This window comes from Mobula hypostoma, chromosome 5, assembly GCF_963921235.1.
Source record: "Mobula hypostoma chromosome 5, sMobHyp1.1, whole genome shotgun sequence".
In the NCBI taxonomy this organism is placed as follows: domain Eukaryota; kingdom Metazoa; phylum Chordata; class Chondrichthyes; order Myliobatiformes; family Myliobatidae; genus Mobula; species Mobula hypostoma.
Genome location: NC_086101.1, coordinates 194255374 through 194268265, shown reverse-complemented (window position 1 = coordinate 194268265; position 12892 = coordinate 194255374). Strand labels below are relative to the sequence as shown.

Genomic DNA, 12892 nt, shown 5'->3' with positions numbered 1-12892 from the left:
CATCTTGGGCCCAGAGGAACGTTCTTCATTTGGTTGTATTCATGCATATTTGTGATTAACAGTTAAACTTGAACTTGAATTCCCAAGAAACTCTGGGACAGAGGAGCCTGCTCGATCTGCTCGCTAGCCACCACCTCCCCGTACACTCCCTCCCTCCATCACCAGCGCACAGTGGCTGCATTGTGCGCTGTCTACAAGACACATTGCAGTTAAAGATAACACATGCAAAATGCCAGAGAAATTCAGTCCTGCCGAAGGGTTTCGGCCCGAAACGTCGACTGTACTCTTTTCCATAGATACTGCCTGGCCTGCTGAGTTCCTCCAGCATTTTGTGTGTGTTGCTTGCATTTCCAGCACCTGCAGGTTTTCTCCCTTTTGCAGTTAAAAATGAAAGATTAAAGATTATTAAAGACCGGGGGTGTGTGGAGAGCCGCCCACAAGTGTTGCCAGGCTTCCAGCACCAACATAGCATGCCGACAGCTCACTAACCCTCACCTGTACAGCTTTGGAACATGGGAGGAAACCAGGGCACCTGGAGGAAACCCATGAGGTCACGAGGAGAATGCACAGACTCCTTATAGACAGTGGTGGGAATTAAATCTGTGTCGCTGGTGCTTTTTAGTGCTACTCCGAATGCCTGTGACCCTGACAATTGGTGTTGGCCCTGGAGTTTCTACATTGATAATGCTGGAGATTTTAAAGAGAAGAGGAAGTTGTGAGCCTGAACAATTAGACCCAGGGAATGAGAAAGCGAGGTGGCGTCCTGGTGATAAGGCCACGAGGATAATGTTGGACTGGCAGCGTAGATAAGACTGGAGGTCCCACTGTGCAGGATGTGCCTCATTGGCCAACAGGATGTGCTACTTGCTGACATTGGAGTCATGTGACCCGCACAGGAAGTGGAGTTGATTGGTTACCTGACAAGCTAGGGTCAGCAGACCATTTAGTGGCAGTATTGGACAGGGTAGGTAAGTGGTGGAGAGGGTCTGTATTCTTGTTCTGATAAGATGTGGGCTACTTGTGGTGGATGGGTGGGTTGAAGTTTGGAATGTTATTGACATGGTTTATATTTAATGTTGATATTTTCCCTTTGTCTAATCCATTACTTTGGAAACTTTGTGATAAAGTGGGTTTAGTTTAATTTGATGAGTTCCGATTGGATTGTTGCCCTGGAATGTTCATCTGCTGGGATAAAATTCAGCCTGTTCTCCTCCTGAAATCTGTCTTCAGTGTAATCATTCCTTAATGGGCATATTTGCAGGGCTGAAATAATTGTGTCACGGTGAAGAATTTAGTTTTGATTTCTTCTTTCCTTCAGCTCTAACAACTTTAAACCTAAAACAAGCTTTTCTCGATGAGATAAGAAGGATGTGATTGTGCTGGTGAAAAGAGTAGAGGAGATTTATGAGGATTGGTAATCTTATTGAGGCTAATTAGATGCCTATAAAACTTACAAAGTGATGTGGTGCAGGTGGTCAGAATCTTGGATTCTCTACAGTTGGGAAGTAAGATAAAGAATATAAGTTTAATGTGAGAGGGGTGCTGTCTTAAAAGGGGCTTGGGTTGTGTTGGGAGGGGGATTATGAATGAGGTTTCATAACTGCTAATAAATCTAATCCCTTATCATGGCTGTACCCAGAGATAACTGGGTGTGCAGCTTGGCTGTTTGGAGTTGAAGCCACCATAGATTTGTCATAATTACATCAGCTTGTGAGACAGTTTTGATGGGCTGAATGGTCGAGCCCTCTGTTACCTTGTGCCATCCAGCACGGAGTCCAGAGGTGATGGTTTTGGATGTAATTGCAATGTGAGGTCCTTTAACATCTGCCGGACGACGCTGAGGATGTTCTACGAGTCTGTGGTGGCCAGTGCGATCATGTTTGCTGTTGTGTGCTGGGGCAGCAGGCTGAGGGTAGCAGACACCAACAGAATCAACAAACTCATTCGTAAGGCCAGTGATGTTGTGGGGATGGAACTGGACTCTCTAACAGTGGTGTCTGAAAAGAGGATGCTGTCTAAGTTGCATGCCATCTTGGACAATGTCGCCCATCCACTACATAATGTACTGGGTGGGCACAGGAGTACATTCAGCCAGAGACTCATTCCACCGAGATGCAGCACAGAGCGTCATAGGAAGTCATTCCTGCCTGTGGCCATCAAACTTTAGAACTCCTCCCTTGGAGGGTCAGACACCCTGAGCCAATAGGCTGGTCCTGGACTTATTTCATAATTTACTGGCATAATTTACATATTACTATTTAACTATTTATGGTTCTATTACTATTTATTATTTATGGTGCAACTGTAAGGAAAACCAATTTCCCCCGGGATCAATAAAGTATGACTATGTTTAAGCGACTGAGAAAAAACTGGGCCAAGCAAAGGCATGAGAGAGAGAGAGAGAGAGAGAAAGTGCTTGGACAGGAATGAACACTTTCCAATTTCCTGTGAAGGAGTCATCTCACCTGCTGATATCCTCCACTAGCTTGTTTCTCACTCTCGGTCAGCATGGATGAGTTGGGCTGAAGGGCCTTTTTCTGTGCTGTAGGGACCCCTGAACTCCTGACCTTGTATACCAGGTCTAATTGTCACTTCAATCTCCTGCAATGGTTGTCTAACCTGAGGTGTCCCAAAGACCTGGGATTGATTGAAAGTTAACTGACCACTTCATATCTTTATTGAGATCTTTGCCTGGTACTGCAAGAGTTAATTGACCGTCTTGGCACTTGGCCTGAAGGTAGCTTAGCTGTGAGTTCTGTAACAAGCGGCTGATTAGCAACTTGTACAATGTTTGGTCTGCCGGGTGGGATGTTTCTGTTGCTGAAGCAGATGGGACAAGGCCTGAGAGGGGGGCAGCTTCCAATGAGCGTTGCTCTGCAGTCTTGCTATCGAAACTATAATCTGTCTCTCTGCTCTTGGGTGAATCTTTTCCTTCTCAGTCCCCTCTATAATCAGCTCTTATCTCACTGAACAGCGATGTTAGATTAGTCTGTTTAGACCAGCTTCAGGAAAAATTCAAGGGCACTGTCTGAACAAGGGCTGGGGGTGCATTAACCCTTGCTTTTCTAGAGCCAATATTGTAGAAGTATTTTTTTTTTGCCTTGAATGTTCCAGTCCTTTCTGGGCAACTTTCCTCATTAATGGGGAGGTCCAGTAAGTACCCTGTCTCGAACTCCACTTCTCATTCATGTCTGGTCTGTGCACACTCTGCCCTGTATTCCAGGAAACATGCAGTGTAGCAGAAAGCCTTTTATTCTTGGTTTGTTCAGCTCGTGTCCAAGCTGATGTCCCTTCCAGAAATGGGGATAAATTGGAGAAGGGCTTGAACTGGGATGTTACTGAGTTGTCATCACTCCTCAATGGACTCGAACATAAAATATTACAGTGCAGTACTGGCCCTTCAACCCACAATATTCTGCTGACCTTTTAACCCACTCCAAGATCCATCTAGCTCTTCCCTCAGACATAACCCTCCAATTTTCCTTCAGCAACATGCCTATCTAAGTCTCTTAAATGTCCCTGATGGGGCATTGCACATGCCCACCACTCTGTGTTTTTTATAAACACTGTTTTCACCCCCCCCCCCAATACTTGCTCCAAGCTCCTTAATATCATACCCCCTCATACTATCCTTTTCCAGCCAGGGAAAAAGTTTCTAACTGTCCACTCAATCTCTGCCTCTTATCTTGTGCACCTCCTTCAAATCACCTCTTATCCTCCTTTACTCCAGAGAGAAAAGAGCTCGGTCAGCCTCTCCTCCTAAGTCGTGCTCTGTAATCCAGGCAGCATCCTGGTGAGACTCCTGTGCACCCTCTATAAAGCTTCCACATCTTTCCTATAATGAGGCAACCAGAACTGAGCGCTAGACTTGGTGTGGTCTCGCCAGAGCTTTGTAGACCTGTAACATTGCCTCTCAGCTCCTGAACTCGAGAAGCACTTGGGATTCCTGTGAGCTTAGCTTGCAGGGTGAGCTGGCAACAAAGGAGGCAACTGCAACGTCAGCATTCAAGAGGTCTAGAATACAAGAGCAAGGATGTTCTGCTGAGGCTTGAAGGTGTTGACCAGACTGTATTTGGAATATTTTAAGCAATTTTGGGCCCTGTACCTAAGGAAAGATGTGCTGGCCATGGACCACATCCAGAAGATCACAAGAATGATCCCAGGAATGAAAGGCTTCACATACCAGGGGCGGTTCTCTCCCGGCCGGTACTTGATGGAGTACAAACAAATGGTGGGATAAGGTAAAATCTCATTGAAATGTACCAGAAACTAAAAGGCTTGGATAAAGTCGATATGGAGAGAATGTTTCTGCCAGTATGTGAGCCTAGGAGCTGAAGGCACAGCCTTGGACATCTCTTTAAAACTGAGATGAGGAATTTTCTCTTTGGAAGGTGGTGAGTCAGTGGATTCATTACAGACGGCCAAGTCATTGAAGGCAGCGATTGATCGGCTCTTAACTGGTAAAGGGGTTAAGGTAGGAGAATGGAGTTGAAATAAAAGTTGGTCATGATTAAATGGAGAGTGGATTTAATGAGCCAAATAACCCAATTCTACTCCATACCTTGTGGTCTACAGTGGAGTAGATCTGAGACACGGAGACGGGCCCTGTGATACCAGGGGGAGTGTGGTGTAGATCTGATACACGGAGATGGGCCCTGTGATACCAGGGGGAGTGTGGTGTGGATCTGAGACATGGAGACAGGCCCTGTGATACCGGGGGAAGTGTGGTGTAGATCTGATACACGGAGATGGGCCCTGTGATACCAGGGGGAGTGTGGTGTGGATCTGAGACATGGAGATGGGCCCTGTGATACCGGGGGGAGTGTGGTGTAGATCTGATACACGGAGATGGGCCCTGTGATACCGGGGGGAGTGTGGTGTGGATCTGAGACATGGAGATGGGCCCTGTGATACCAGGGGGAGTGTGGTGTGGATCTGAGACATGGAGACAGGCCCTGTGATACCGGGGGAAGTGTGGTGTAGATCTGATACATGGAGATGGGCCCTGTGATACCGGGGGGAGTGTGGTGTAGATCTGATACACGGAGATGGGCCCTGTGATACCAGGGGGAGTGTGGTGTGGATCTGAGACATGGAGATGGGCCCTGTGATATCGAGGGGAGTGTGGTGTGGATCTGAGACACGGAGATGGGCCCTGTGATACCAGGGGGAGTGTGGTGTGGATCTGAGACATGGAGATGGGCCCTGTGATACCAGGGGGAGTGTGGTGTGGATCTGAGACACGGAGATGGGCCCTGTGATACCGGGGGGAGTGTGGTGTGGATCTGATACACGGAGATGGGCCCTGTGATACCGGGGGAGTGTGGTGTGGATCTGAGACATGGAGATGGGCCCTGTGATACCGGGGGGAGTGTGGTGTGGATCTGATACACGGAGATGGGCCCTGTGATACCGGGGGAGTGTGGTGTGGATCTGAGACATGGAGATGGGCCCTGTGATACCGGGGGGAGTGTGGTGTGGATCTGAGACATGGAGATGGGCTGTCTGGTCAATGCCACCTTGGATTCCTCCTACACTAATCTCACTTGCTTGCAATAGTCCCAGTCTTGCACCTTATCTGGCCAAATGCCACTTTGATGGTTGTTCATTGTGTCCAGCAATGGCAGGAGACCTGTGTGGGAGAGTTTTTAAAGTGGAAAAGCTGCTGCACTGGGGCAGTTCCACTCTGTAGCCTGGAAGTCCAGGTCCAGTAGTAATCTTCATTCTAAGGTGTGTGCGCACACACAACTTTTGCTACAAGCTCACAATAGGTTGTCACCTTCTACCCCGTTGGCATGTTACGTGTATTTCACTATCGTACACAATCACAGCTCCTTTTCCGGTTTCTGATGCAGATGGTGTTGACAAGGTGGAGTTTGCAATGATTTGTCTGCAGATTCTAGAACTGGCTTATTTGTACTGTTCTTATTGAAGAAATGATTCAGTGTGTGTGCATGTTGTTTTCACTGGGCAAAGAATTGCCCAGCACAGGATTTTTGTGCACACTGTCCATTACAAACGTGAGGGGACATTGACGATTGATCATTTTAAATTGTCCCGTGATTGGGCTATAGGGTTAGATTGGGGCTCGCTGGGCGGCACAGCTCCGAGGGCCAGTCTGGTGTATTCCGCGCTCCAGCTCAATAAATAAACTGAATATAAATTAATAAATAAAATCCAAAACCTGCCTCAAAAAACCTTGCAGTCCCATCTCCTGCCCCCCCCCCACCCCACGCTTGGTACTCTACATATGGCTCTTGTAATTTTAAAAACTTCTGTTCCTCTCTCTCCAGAGAGGACAACCCCAAAAGTTTGACTTCTCATTATAGGTAGTACTTTCTAATCCAGACAGCCTTTCCAAATCTGCCACTCCTTCCCGTGATGGAGCAACATTTCAATGGGCGGGTGGGGGGGGGGAATTTTTGGTGATACCTCATAGATGGGATGTTTATTATCTGCAGGATCTTGTGGCTGTTACAGAATCTCGTTTCTAATGTCTAGTCTATTAACAAAGTCTGCTGTATTCCTTTAGAGTTACAATATGGAACAGTGCCCATTAGTAGTTTTAGTAACAGTTACTATTCCTGTTTAAATTTCAATTCAACAATCTCATGATCAATCGGTTTATTACGAGAAAGCTTTTGTCTGTTTGCATACAATCTGTACAAATCCTAAGAGTGTCTGGTATCACAAAAGGAAAACAGAACAGAGTACTGTAACTTAGAAAATGCAGTGCAGGTGGAGGGGGCAAGGGTCCCAATGGAGTTTATCTTTATCGCACGAGAGGTCTGTTCAAAAGCTTTGTAACAGTGGGATAGGATCTCGCCTTGAGTCTGGTGATCTGAGCTTCCAGGCTTCTGTATCTCCTGTCTGATTGGGTGGGGGGGGGGTAGAAAAGTGTGACCAGTGTGGGAGGGGCCCATGGTTATGTTGGCTGTTTCCCTGAGACAGTGGGAAGTGCGGTTGGTGGAGGCGAGGCTGGTTGGTGTAAAAACTGAGCTGCGTTCACAACTCTCTGCGATTACTTGCAGTTTTGGCTCAGCAGTTTCCCTCTGAGACTGTGAAGTATCTGGGTAGGATGTTTTCGCACAGTACAGGGCCTTTGGCCCACTGTGCTGTGCTGACCTTTTAACCTACTCTTAAGATCAATCTAACTCCGGTTAAAGAAATTCCCCCTCATCTCTGTTCTAAAGGGATGTCCTTGTATTGAGAGTCTCTGCCCTCTGGTCCTAGACTCCCCCACTACAGGAAACATCCTCTCCACGTCCACTCTATCTGTGTCCTCTGGTCCTAGACTCCCCCACTACAGGAAACATCCACTCTGTCTGGGCGTCAATATTTGATGGGTTTCAATGCGATACATCTTCATTCTTAACTCCAGCGGATACAGAACCAGAACCATCAAATGCTCATCCGAAGTTAACCCTTTCATTCCTGGGATCATTCTTGTGACCCTCTTCTGAATCCTCTCCAATGCCAGCAGATCCTTTCTTAGATTGGGGCCCAAAACTGCCCACAATCCTCCAAATGAAATCTGACTGATGCCTTATTAAGCCTCAGCATTACATCCTTGCTTTTCTAATCTAGTCCTCGCAAAATGAATGCTGACATTGCATGTGCCTTCCTCACCACCATCTCAGCCTGCAAGTTAACCTTTATTGATTCCAGCACGAAGATCTCAAGTCCCTTTGTACCTCATTTCTAAATGTACTCGCTGTTAAGAAAATAATCTGTCTTTATTCCTTCTACCAAAGTAAATGATCATACACTTCCCTACACTGTTTCATCTGCCACTTCTTTGCCTGTTCTAATCCATCTAAGCCCTTCTGTAGACTCATTGTTTCCTCAATGCTCCCTGACCTTCCACCTATCTTCGTCATGTTCACAAACTTGGCCATGAAGCCATCAATTCTGTCCACAAACCACCACATATGTGGCAGCTGGAGAAGTTGTACCCTGCGCAGACTTTCAACGTTGAAGTGTTGCCCTGGATCAGACTGCTACAATTGCAGGAACCATTAGTTTGTACTTGATCCATTTCTGCTTTCCCTACAACATTGAATGATACTTGTTCAGCAAGTAGGCTTGTGGGTGAAAAGTTCTTGTAAATGCTTCAAAAAAAATCCTGCACTGACAGGAAACCGTCTCTCTGGAATGCCACTGCTAAGAGAGAGAAAGCTGGAGAATTTCCTGTTCTTATTGACAGATAGTCGAACCCTTCAGTCTCCAACAGGGAGCTGAGTGACTCGGCCAATGTTGAATAGCTTAGCCCTGTGTGCTTGCACGAATGCACCCTCTCCCTGATGAAACAGGGAGGCCCCCACATCAAGTGGAGTTTCTTATCATTTGCCCATGTACGGTGAGGTACAGGTATACTGGGAAAACCTGCAGCACTACTAGAGGAATGCAGAACATACACTCAGTGGCCACTTTATTGGGTACAGGAGGTGGTTCACAGTGGCCTCTGTGTAATTTGTGCATTATATCATACAGTGGAAAAACAATGGCAAAAGCAACACCTTAATTCAGAAAAAGGCACGGTAGAGAGGTGACCTGCAGTGTTAGAAGTGATTAGGGTTGTTCAACAACCAAATGGTTGAAAGGAGATGGCTGTTCCTGAACCTGTTGAGTTGGACTTCAGGCTTCTGTACATGACAAGTACATGGAAACATAACGAAATGTTGAGTTGGCAATCCACACAACTTGTGCAAGTGCTGGGGGCAGCTCCCAAGTATCGGCACAAATTCTGACACCTACATAACATGCCCACAGTGCTTGTCAGAACAACAGAATGCAACGAGCAACACAATCAGAGCAGAACAAGCCCCGTTCCTCCTCCCGGCCTCCACTTTCCATGTGATGGCGCATTGGGCTTCAACTACTGGACTTCTGACTGGCCTTTCGGCTTCATTGCTTGGCGTTGAGCCCGTCTGCACAATTTCAGCAACAAGGAGGCAGCATGGATTGTCTGGTGGGATTCCGGGATTGATGCTGCCAACTGTAGATGCCATCAAAGCTGAGATTTGGGTGAAGATTACATGGGCACACTTCAGCTGAGTTCTGACAGCCTCTAGGCTTCATTATATTCATTTGGAGAGACAGCATGGTAACAGGTCACTCCAGCCCAAAGAGCTCATGCTGCCCAATCACGCCCATGGCCATTTAACCCGTCAACCAGTATGTCTTTGGACCAGGAGAGGAAACTGGAGCACCCGGAGTAAACCCACAGACACGGAGAGAATGTAGAGACTCCTTAGCGGTGGGAAATGTGTTCACACTGCTGGCACAGTGATAGCGTTACGCTGACCGCTACCACCCCCATGCGGCCACTTTGTGGAATCTTGCTGTGCAGATCGGCTTCATAGCCTACAATAATGGCCATGCTTGGCTGGGGCAGTACATTGCGACACGGTATCTTGGCCCTAGTGCCATTTGTACAGTAGTTCTGGTGACACAGTAGCACAGAGTTCAGAGTAACATGACCATGCCAGCAGTAAGGGTTCGATTCCCGCTGCTGTCTGTACGTTCTCCCCATGACCACGTAGGTTTCCTCCCACAGTCCAAAGATGTTAGGGTTATTGAGTTGTGGGCATGCGATGTCTGCGACAGAGACTTGTGGGCTGTCCCCAGCACGTCCTCCGTCTGTGTTAGACATAGAGCACTATTGTTTGGCCCATCTAGTTCCTGCCAGGCTATGAACCTGCCGGGACCCCTCAGCCTGCACTTGCACAGGGACTGTACTCTCCCATCCATATACCTTCCCGTATTAAGCTTCCCTTAAATGTTGCAATCAAACCCAGATCTGCCAGCTCATTCCACACTCTCAACACCCTCTGAGTAAAGAAGTTCCCCTTAAACTTTTCACCTTTCACCCTTAACCCCTGACCTCTAGCTCTAGTCTTTCAAATGACGTAATTTAACTGTTTCAATAGTACAATGCGATATTTTTGTCTTTATGAGTGTTCCTGGCACATGTAGCGTTAATGTGCCTGGCAGCAATTACTGTTCCATTGCAGCTGACCCCATGTCAAGGAACTTAGGGTGGTGGGGGACGGGGAAGGTAGCAAATGAGAAACGCATCACTGATTCTTGAGCAAGGGCTATTTATCCCAGAGAAGACCTGCTAACCCCACCTAATTAGATAATAAATTCCATCTGTGTGCTGGCCGTGCTGCCTGTAGTGGGGGGGGCTCGACAAGGCTGCACTGTGTGTCTGTAGCAAACCTCCAAGCACCTACCTATTCTCCGCTCCCGCCACAAAACCTCCTTTGTACTCACCGTTCAACTGAATTTAACACCAAACGCTGCAGGATCTCAGCAGGTCGGGCAGCACCTGTGGAGGGAAATGGACAGTTGATGTTTCAGGCAGAGACCCTTCATTAGGAAGGGGGCAGAAGCCAGAATAAGAATGTGGAGAGAGGGGGAGGAGTTCAAACAGGTGAGGGGTAAAGTAAAGAGTTGAAACGTCGACTACGCCTCTTCCTAGAGATGCTGCCTGGCCTGCTGCGTTCACCAGCAACTTTGATGTGTGTTGCTTGAATTTCCAGCATCTGCAGAATTCCTGTTGTTTGAGTTGAGAGGTGATTGGCGGAAGAGGGAATCTGACAGGAGAGTGAACCATGGGAGATGGGGGATAAAGGGGCACCAGAGGGAGGTGAGGCGAAGGGGTGAAGAGGTAGAAATTGGATGAGACCAATGTCAGAACTGCAGGAGGTGAGGGGTGTGATTGGCATTTAACTGGCTGGGGCATGTCAGTAATTTTTCCAACAGATGCTAGAAATCTTGAGCAACAGAAAATGCTGGAGGAACTCAACAGGTCAGGCAGCACCTATGGGAGGGAATAACTAGCCGCCATTTTGGCCTGAAACCCTTCATGAGTACTGGAAAGAAAGGGGGGCAGAAGCCAGAATAACTTGAGGGGAGTGGAGACATACAAGCTGGCAATTGATAGATGTTGGGTGGGCACATGGTCAAAGAGTCAGAGAGCACTGGGATGTGGCTGTGAACTGCTTCCACGTGATGGAGACTGGTCAAGAAGGGTGAGACACAAAATCCTGGAGGAACTGAAGCTCAATAAATCCATGATAACGGCCTTTGGATGTGAGGAAACAATTGGTGCGTCTGGAATCGTCTTTAGATTATGAAGACACGCAGTCCTCTTTTATTGTCATTTAGTAATGCATGCATTAAGAAATGATACAATATTTCCTCCGGTGTGATATCACAAAACACAGGACAGACCAAGACTGAAAAAACTGACAAAACCACATAATTATAACATATAGTTACAACAGTGTGACAATACCATAACTTGAAGAAGAACAGTCTATGAGCACAGTAAAAGTTCAAAGTCTCTCAAATGTCCCACATCTCACGCAGACGGGAGAAGGAAGAAAAACTCTCCCTGCCATGCTGACCACAATCTGACTCTGAGTCATCCGAAAACTTCGAGCTCTGATCAGCTCTCCGACACCGAGTATTGAGCGCCATCTCTGTCTGAACGATTCGACCTCAATCTCGGTCGCCAACAGCAGGTAAAGCCGGGGATTTTGAGGCCTTCCCACTGGAAGATTCCCGACTGCGCAGTAACGACAGCAGCGAACGAGCGTTTCAGAAATTTCTCCAGGTGTTCCTCTGTGCTTTCATGTCTGTCTCCATCAAATCAGAATTGTCCATGGCCCCTATTTAACAGATGCGATATCATTTTTTTATCGGAGGGCTGCGCACGCACAGCGTGCTGCCCTCCTCCCGCCTTTAGGATACAGAGTAAAAATGTTATTTTCCTTTGTACCGGATAGGTTTTTATGATAGCTTGGATGTGTTATAGCTGCCATTACTAAGACAAGCTCAGTTGGTAAGAGATAGAATTACATCCTTAGAAAGAGGCGACAGAGGGTCAGAGAATGGTGAATCTTTGGGTGGAGTTAAGAAACGGCAAGGGTAAAAAAGAATTATGCAAATCATATATAGGCCTCCAAATAGTAGCCAAGATGTGTGGGTAAGATTGAAAAGGAAGCTGGAAAAGGCAATAAGGGTAATGACACAATTGTAATGGGGTATTTCAATATGCAAGGAGATTGGGGAAAATCAGGTTGGTGTCCAGTCATGAGGGAATTTGTTGAATGCCTATGAGATGGCTTTTTGGAGCAGTTTATGCTTGAGCCTACACGGGGAAAGACCATCTTAGATTGGGTGTTGTGTAATAATCCAGATTTTATTAGGGAACTTAATGTAAATGAACTCTTAGGCAGTGATCATAATATGTTATGGAATTTGAGAGGGAGAAGCATAAATCACATCTATCAGTATCACAATGGAATAAAGGGAATTACAGAAGAATGAGAGAGGAGCTTGCCTAGGTGGATTGGAGGAGGATACTGGCAGGGATGATAGCAAAACAGAGATGGCTGAAGTTTTTGGGAATAGTTCACAAGGTATGTCCCACAGAAGAAGTTGTTCTCAAATGGCAGGGCTAGGCAACTGTGACTGACAAGGGAAGTCAAGGACTACATTAAAAACCAAGGAAAGTTTATATATGGTAGCAAAAGTGAGTGGATGGAGGAATGGCTAACAGGCAGGAGGTAGTGAGTGAGGATAAAAGGAGCCTTTTCTGGTTGGCTGCCAGTGACTAGTGGTGTTCCTCAGGGGTCAGCATTGGGACCACTACTTTTCACGTTGTCAATGATCTAGATAATGGAATGGATGGCTTTATGGCAAAGTTTGTGGATGATATGAAGGTAGGTAGAAGGGTGGAAACATTGTGATTGTAGAAAGACTTAGACAAATTGAAAGAATGGGTTTTTTTAAAAAAAAGTGGCAGATGGAATACAGCGTTGGGAAATGTATGATAATGCAATTTGGTAAAAGGAACAAAAGTGCAGACTATTATCTA

General features: G+C 46.7%; 1 protein-coding gene across 1 annotated transcript in view; it reads left to right on the top strand.

Moving 5' to 3' along the window:
* The first annotated feature begins 943 nt into the window (after positions 1-943).
* The window catches only part of dab2 (DAB adaptor protein 2), a 114285-nt gene continuing 102336 nt past the window's right edge, over positions 944-12892 (top strand). The window contains exon 1 of the mRNA XM_063049626.1: positions 944-964. The gene's annotated coding sequence lies outside the window, so the exon portion shown is untranslated. The remainder of the gene's footprint in view (positions 965-12892) is intronic.